General features: G+C 47.3%; 1 pseudogene; it reads right to left on the reverse strand.

Annotated features, from left to right (window-relative positions):
- Positions 1 to 2,487: 2,487 nt before the first annotated feature.
- LOC148590832 (endoplasmic reticulum lectin 1 pseudogene) lies at positions 2,488 to 7,397 on the reverse strand (annotated as a pseudogene).
- Positions 7,398 to 8,664: the final 1,267 nt, after the last annotated feature.

The following is an 8,664-nucleotide window of genomic DNA, read 5'->3' on the forward strand; positions in this document are numbered from 1 at the left end:
ACCTAAAGAAGTCTAATTATTTCTCTTAAGAGAACTGTACATGCAATTCTTATGGTAAAATAAAACTACCAAAAGAAAGAAAGCTTTTCAATATCTCATAATATAAACCAGCACTGTGGTCCTTCAGGTTTGTTCAATGTTTCTGACACTAAAACAAATTGCTTATGGGTTAAATTAGAGCTTTGGCTGAAAATAATTGTCTTCAACCCAAAATTCTGGTATAAGAATAGTCAATGCAGAAGCAATGTGTTTTCAGCAAAATTTTAAAATACTGTATTTTACATATATAACTCCCTTTTAGATTACATGGATGTTAAAAAGCTCTTTTCCCATGTGGTTTCAGTTTATCAAATAGAAATTTTGCAAGCTACAATTTAAAGCAGGGATGAAACTGAAGCCCATGTACACTAAATATTTTAAACAGATACCATAAAAATCAGTAAGCCCAAAATTTGGCCAGGATACTCCCTTTCTTCTTGCTTGCAGCTCCTATGTAGTTCAAGTGCCTGCCAGCCCCTTGGCACAATGCTCTGTTCATAACTTTCAGACAGGGAGTTTTACAGAGGTTAAGAGCTTCTCCATCCACACAGAGCTCTAGCAAGAGATAGGATTAATGGGATTAATGCTAATGAGGGTAAGCAACCATGGCCTTTATGCTCTTCCTCCAAGCAATCTCCCTGCACCCCTCCCCACATGTGTGCATGAGGCAGGACTACAGGGGTCCTAATGCTGCTGGGATATCCCACACACTCTGGAGTTGCTGGGTCCGGTTTTCAAATTGACGGAGAAAGAGGCAAACACCATTGATATATTGTGCCTTTTAATAATAGGAGAAAGATAATAAGTATTACCAGCTAGCTGGGGTCCGGGCTTTCCCACGCAGGGGTCACATCACGGACCCCGACCGCTTCGGTCGTCCCTCTTTTATACCGTTCTTACCCCAAAAAATGTTCCCCCTCCCGTTCTCCTGTTCTTATTTCATGTCAATGTTATCTATATTTTATTGCTGACTGGGACACCTGGATAGGCAACCCCTCCATGCAGGACATCCTGACTTGCCATATATCAGGAGTCCTTGCAGATAGGCAACCCCTCCATGCAGAGTCACCTGTCATGCCATTTATCAAGAGTCCTTGCACTTTGAGACTAAGTATTGACTAGCTTATTAGCACACTCTACATTAACTATTTAATCCCTACAGAGTGATCCTTTACAGGGTTAAAAAAAAAAAAAAACCCAAAACACACAAATAAATAAAAATGAACCTTCACAGTACTGTCCTACAATGCCAAAAGACAAATCTCCCATGGCCATCAGACAGGTTGGTTGCAGTAATGAGATCCTCACTTGGGGACACGCTGCCTGCTGAAAAATGTAGAAAGTCCTGCTACTGCCTTAAAAAAAAAGCAACCACCACCACCAAGCTGCTTACAGTTCCCACTTTGCTTCTAGCAGTGCCGAGCGTGAAAGCCCTGTCTTCTACATGCTTTTCAGGGGCACCTTACTATATTCCTTCTTTCCTAGGATTTCTCTCCCACTTTCCTGCTTCTCTCCCACTTTCCTGCTTCTTTTTCAGGTGCACACTAATTTTCACAAAGGCCAAGGCCACGAAACTCTTCTGCACACCTACTCAGCATTGGCTTTTGCTGTGGGGAGAGAAATGTTTCTGTGACAACAGCTCCTACAAGAGCTGTCTCATCCTGTGATAAACTCTTCAGTTGCTGTGACCGTACTACTTCAGCATAGTTTCAGCTGACTCCTAATGATACTTTTAAGTGGGTTAAAAGCAAAAAGGAATGGAAATATTTCAAAGAAAAAAAAAAGCTAAAGAAAAACAATTTCCTCTTCAGAAGTCTCTGCAAAACTCAAGATGCCACATTATCTACTGATGACTGTTTTCTTCTAGAAAACCCTTCAGAGCCTCAGGGGTAACTAACAGACCATGATATGACAGTGGATGCTATAACATGCAGGGGTATGGAGGAGCAGGGTCTCTGTGATGGTGAGCCAAAGACCTTTATTTAGGGTTAAACACAACTTATGTAGTTTCCAATCCCGGAGCAGCCACTGCCCTGCCTGGACAGCAGGCAGAGCCCAGCAACTCAACCAGCCAATCAGGCAGGTGATCATGCACCGACCAGGCGTGAGGCTACCCAATGAGCTTCCTGGTCATGCGCTGGCCACATGGCTGCAGCTCCCGCCTCTCCTGCTCAGCTCCCCCATCTGCCGAGGAGACACTGCCTGTCACTGGCCCCAGGCTGACTGCAACATATCCCCCTTTGTTTTTTTTTGCCATTATGATTCCAGTGAGGATAATGAAGAAAGGGAGGAGAAGATTGCCGCTAGTGCCAGTCGGACCCATCACGCAGGAATCCACTGCAGGCTTTGATCTGTGGAGACGCAAGCATACCCTCGCCCCCATGTTATCAGTGGTACTGCTTTTCCCACCAGCCCGTTCCTGGGTCCCGCACCTCCACCATGGCTTTACTAGGTTGGGTTGGTTCTTTTCTCCCCAAATGCTGCAGCATTGGCGAGTCCACGTCCACTTTCATTATCATCATGGTAACATATTTGCCATAGCAGAATTCGTACTTCTACGGATGTTGAGGGTCACTCTCGCACCAAGTGCCAGGGCCCTCCCCCACAAGCCAGAGCAAACAACACCTCCACACAAAGTGAGGTCAACTCCACCCTGCTGTTGTCTGCAGCAGAGCTTTATACCAGTGCAGGTGGGCATGCGCTGAGGAGCAGCACTCATTGGCTACAGGCTCCCAGCTGATTGGTTCTCCTCCAGGTGCTTGGTTGCTAGGCGTCGGTCCAGTTCCCCACAAACTCCACTTTCCTATATATTCTTACTAAGGCCCCAACATCTCCCCCTCTTTTTTCCAAAAAAGAAAAATTAGCAATAAACATTGCAGCATTTACGAAGTAACATAGCTGTAAGTCTCAGCATTTCCCCTCTTTTTACAAAAACAAAAATTGGCAATATCATGCATCAAAATATTATAAACAAAAACAAAGCAACATAGTTGCAAACACAAGTATGATCATTCTGGTCACACTTTTATGATAATGTTTCATTTTTAAATTCCCAAGACAAAAGAAAATGGTCCCAAAGGAATACACAATTTCATTTTGCTTACAACCACAGAAATTCTTCTTGGAAAGGTAATTGTGCTCTTCATTTCAGCAACAGGAGAAGGAAAAAATCTTGCCCTTTGGAGCTGGGGAGGATGGGGGTCCAAGTTAGTATGGTCAGACTGGATATGCTATCATTTTTAGTTTTCAACTGCTGGAAAGTTCTTCCAGTCACGGAGTCTGCCGCTCTTTTCAGTTCCAGATCTTGAGGAAGCTGTCCCACAATCCTGTTGCCACTGCCATTCCATCATCAGTCACACCTAAGCAACTGACACAGAGCAGGTGTCCTTGCTGATCATAACTATCAGCTTTCAGTGTATCCCAGACCTTGTAGTTGAAGTTGTCATAACCAGCTAGGAAGAGACATAGCTGTCCCAGATTATAAGCTTGCCATCCTGGGAGGCACTGACTAGAAGCCTGGAATCAGTCCCCCAGTGCATTGCGTAAATTTTAGCCAAGTGTCCCCAGAATGTTCTTCTAGTACACATTTGAATTCTCCCCACGGGGTCAATGTTGGCTGTGATCTGAGCCAAGGTGGCATCGGCACATGCTTTCCTAGCATCCCTGATTTGGTTTTTCAGTTGCTTGGCCTCCTGGCGTAACTGGTCAAGCTCACTCATTTTCCTGTGCTAGAGTTGCACTTCACTGCCACCTCTGAGAGGACCACAAATCTGCTCTTCCATCCACTGCTCATTAACCTGCCCGGTTCGTCCGCCCGCCCTGGCCTGCTCCCAGCAACACTGCAGCTTGGGGGGCAGGAGAAGAAGAGGGTGGCAGTTGGGGGGGGTCGCTGGCTCTCAGCTCCTCCCCAGGGGACCAGTGCACATCAATTCTAATATGTGCACGTCAGTCTCTAATCACTGTGGATTTTGCCACAGAGAGGTTGACTCCTGTGCTTCCGCGGGTTGCGGTGGAGAGTTCATGGAGGCAGCCATCGTCTGGGGATACTTGTTTGCCACGTCCCTCACAACGCGGCGGCTCCCGTTTCCCTGTATTGGCATGCCGTTCTTGCAGAACGGTGACCGGCACTCCGCTGCCTTATGCCCGAGCCTTTGACATCTCGTACAGGTCCCATTAAATCCTCTCGGGCCCATACCTTCCATCCTGAATCTGTTAGGACACTTCCTCCTCATGTGTCCTAATCGACCACATAGGAAACATGTTCCATGAAATCTCTTGTCTCCCTTTCTAGACATTCTTTCTCCTTTAATTGCTGCGGCCAAAGCCGCACCATGTATTTTTGCCTTTTGTTCTTCCTCCATCATTGGCGCTCGGGCACAGGTCTCTATCATTTGGACAATTGAAGCTCCTGGTGGCAAAGTAGCTAATAGTTGCTTGCAAGTTTGGTTTGCGTTTTGAACTGCTAGATCTTTTGCCAATATTGCTTTCATTTCCGCAGGCACATTAGGTGCCATATCCAGGGCTTCCTTCAGCCGATCAACAAAGTTGAAAAAAGACTCATTCGGCTTTTGTATTATTTTTGTGTATGGCAACTGTGGCGTTCCTATTTGTGGTAGTGCAAGAAAAGTGGCTAGCGCTGCATTTTTTGATTGCTGTAGTATCCGAGGGTGGAGCGCTGCCTGGGCCTCGGTTGCCCGGTAACGCCCATTGCCCATCAGTTGATCAAGGGTGGCAACCCTTAATGGATCATCCATACTGCGATTTAGATTCTCCAATTGTTTTTCCTCTAATCTTTCCTGCCATTTTGCTAACCAAAGCATATAAGCGGTAGAGGAAAGCAGGAGCTCCATTATTGCTCTGCTATCTGCAGGCACCATATGGGAATATTTAAACAGGGCAGAGACCTGATTTCTCACCAACTTATTGTCGTGCCCATACTGCATTACTGTTTTTTGTATGCCTTGAACCAATTTCCAATCGAGAGGTTCCCACCTAGGGCCCTGGGCTCCCGTTACTACAGGAGCTGCTAGTGGTGTTAATACAAATTCTCCTTGTAGTTGAGCATTCTCTATGAGTCCTTTATACCGTGCTCCCGCATTAAATGTTGGATCAACAGGTGGCATTCCCTCATCATTACTTCCACCTGTAGTGGCTGGGAGCTCCGGCAACAATCCTTCTTCAGCTGGGTCACTTCCTCCAGCTGCTTTCTTTTGAATCTTAGGAGTATCTTTTCATGCCTCCCACCGCTCCAATTGTTTGTCTACATTTTCCAACCCTTCCACTATAGCCCTGTGGGCAGCCTTATATGCTGCCTTCACATCTCTGGCCTTGGACCCACAGGCTAATCGCCGCATTTGTTCTAATAATTCTGTCATTCTCTCTGCCTGTCCCCGAAGTTCTTGTCGCATTTTTTGAACCACGGCATTATCATCGTCCGATCCATCTGGGATCGGTACTTTAACTGGGTCCACTTCCATTTCGGGCGCTGTGGGGGTTGGTCGCTTTTCCCCCTCCCATTCGGGCGCTGTGGGAGGTGGTCGCTTCTCCCATTCGGGTGCTGTGGGGAGTGGTCGCTCCTCCCCCTCCCATGGGGGGAGATACTCATCCACTCCCCCCCATACTTCTTGTTCGGCCAAAGTTACCGGACATGCCTGTTTAGGTGAGGTTACCTTTTTCTTATTATCTATTTTCTCACACTGATTTGGCTCAGTATTGTTAGTACATTCAGAACTTTCAGACCCATTTTCCTCTTCTTCTCCATGGAGCGCTTCCCAGAACGCAATAGCGACTAACCGCTCAAAACATAGGCCATATGAGACGATATGTTTTTGTGAGGCACCACGCTTCCTCCGAGCCTAATTGTACACCATCCCATAGTTCTTTTCCTACTCACTCCCATGATTCAAATTTACATGCCTGGGAGGCTTCTTCTATGATTTTTCTCTTCTTACAAAATAGCAACAAATCGGTTAACTCAGTTTGAGACCTCAATCTTAGTTTTTTGAGCAAGCCTTACAAAGCGTTCAACAGTATCATGTTCCATTGCTGTTGCAGCAACTTCCACTCTAGATGCGCCAATTCCCATTCTGACTCACCAGGTCGTGATCACAATCCGCTTTTCTCCAGTAAGATCCCTCGCGTTCTCGCACGATCACGTCAGGGTCACCAGATGTCGAGGGTCACTCTCGCACCAAGTGCCAGGGCCCTCCCCCACAAGCCAGAGCAAACAACACCTCCACACAAAGTGAGGTCAACTCCACCCTGCTGTTGTCTGCAGCAGGGCTTTATACCAGTGCAGGTGGGCATGCGCTGAGGAGCAGCACTCATTGGCTACAGGCTCCCAGCTGATTGGTTCTCCTCCAGGTGCTTGGTTGCTAGGCGTCGGTCCAGTTCCCCACAAACTCCACTTTCCTATATATTCTTACTAAGGCCCCAACATACCAACCAACCCCTCCCATGGAAGCAGTAGGAACCACTAAGAAACTCCTTTATAAGTTGGTCATCAGTCAGTTTGGAGATATGGGTTGTTCCCACAGTCAAGAGTTGGTGGTTTCCAACAACAACTGGTTTATGGATGGAAGAAAATTTCTCTTCTTTTGTTGAATGCATTTCTTCCTCCTTGATTCTTCTAAAAGGCATCTTCATCAATTCTTGCTGTTTCTCCAGCTGTTTGAGGTTATGGGATTTAAGGGGTGATCCTGGTAGTGGCTGGCAAAAGATGTCATTCACACAGAAAGCCTTGAACCTATATTTAGGATGGCTGCATAACAGAGGTGTCAGTATAACCACTTCATATTCACAAGTTGTGATTTCGGTTACAGAGAGGATCTCGTGCTTAGCTTCTGGATGGCAGATGTATGTCACTGTGCTTGATTGGGGTAGGTTTTGTCTGAAGCTACAAGGTGTGCCATTTCCCATTTCTACAGGATAGTATGGGGTCATTTACTCATCTATATTTTTGTAGGTATCTCTTTTGCACTCTCTTTTGGATTTTCCTTTTCTTCTTGATCTGGTTCTGATGGTGGGTTCTTTATCATCATTTTCCCAAGACAGTATTCTTGGATGTTTGTTTCCTGACCAGTTTCTTTCTCTTCTTAAAAAGGTGTTCCAACTTTTCTCTTCTTAAAAAGGTGTTCCAACAATTCTCCTGGAGTAGGACCGTTGTAGTCCTTCTCTTCTTCCTCATTGCCACTGGACATGAGCGGAGGTACATCCCCAGCAGTCATGACGATGTAGTCGTACAGAGCACCACCCGTGGGCAGGCTGAGCTCGGTGCCGGGCCAGCTCGCCCTGCAGGGGGCGCTGCGGCGCGGCCCACCCGCCGCCCACAGCAGGATCCCGCCGAGCAGCGCGGCCATCACCGGCCCGCGCCGCTGCCGCCCCGTCCTGGCGCCCGAGGGTCGTGCCGAGCCAAGCGAGCCGAGGCGGCCGCAGAGCTGCCGCCACCGGTCCCCGCCGCCGGCCACATCTGCCCTATCCCCGCCCAATGAGCTTCCTGGTCACACGCTGGCCACGTGGCTGCACCTCCCACCTCTCCTGCTCAGCTCCCCCATCTGTGGAGGAGACACTGCCTGTCACCGGCCCCAGGCTGACTGCAACAATAACGCTACTCTATTTTTTATTTAGCAGTGCAGCAAGCAGTTATGTAAGGCCTACTTAACTACTTGGTGTACTTTTAAGGTCTACTGCATTTGAAAGTCTTTTTTTCTGCATCTCCAGCTTTACCAACACCTATTCCTCTACAGCACTTACTGCTGGAAAAAGTATCCAGCTGCATCCAGGCCCAGCTCATGCAGACATTTAGGGGTACACAGCCGTGAGAAACCACCCAACTCCTCAGGAGATGCCGCTCTATGCAGATCACAGACTCACAGAATAGTTAAGGTTGGAAGGGACCTCTAGAGATCATCTAGTCCAACCCCCCTGCTCCAGCAGGGACACCTAGAGCACGTGGTACAGGGTGGCGTCCAGGTGGGTTTGGGAGATCTCCAGAGAAGGAGACTCCACAACCTCTCTGGGCAGCCTGTTCCAGGGCTCTGTCACCCTCACAGATGCCTCCTGGCTGTCCTGGAGCCGCATGCAGAGGGAGCACCAGCCTGCAGGAAGAGGGTTTCTAGGAGCACTGCTGACCTCTGAGTCTGAATCATTCAGTCCAAGCTTCTCTATTTAGTGTGGATTGGATACTGTTTTTCCCTTTTGAAACAGTTTCAAATTAATACACACTGAACAAGATGTAATTTCTTTACTTATTAGTGAAAATAAAGCTATACAGCATTTGGGAGAAAAAAACCCCTCACCCAATAACTACTAATATGTTACTCTAAGGTCACTGGCATAACGAACACATTACGAGTAAGTCGTCGTAAATGGACTTGATGAGAAAAGCAAACTGTCATTGAAATAGGCATCAAAGTTACCACCAGCCACAAAGCAGGCAAATAGTATAGCCCATGTCTCTTATAAACAGAAAGAGACTGAGAGGGGAAAATGCATTTCTCTAAATATCTCTTACACCCACCCACTGTGGCCATGCTGGCTTCTTGCTGCAGCCACAAAGCTCATCAGCTCCGCAGCAGCGGGGAGGCTGAACCCACTCTGCGACATCCATGTAACATCACTAAGATA

The sequence above is a fragment of the Tinamus guttatus genome, unplaced genomic scaffold, assembly GCF_059628265.1.
Source record: "Tinamus guttatus ecotype Peru unplaced genomic scaffold, ASM5962826v1 Tinamus_guttatus_pri_ptg001084l, whole genome shotgun sequence".
NCBI lineage: Eukaryota > Metazoa > Chordata > Aves > Tinamiformes > Tinamidae > Tinamus > Tinamus guttatus.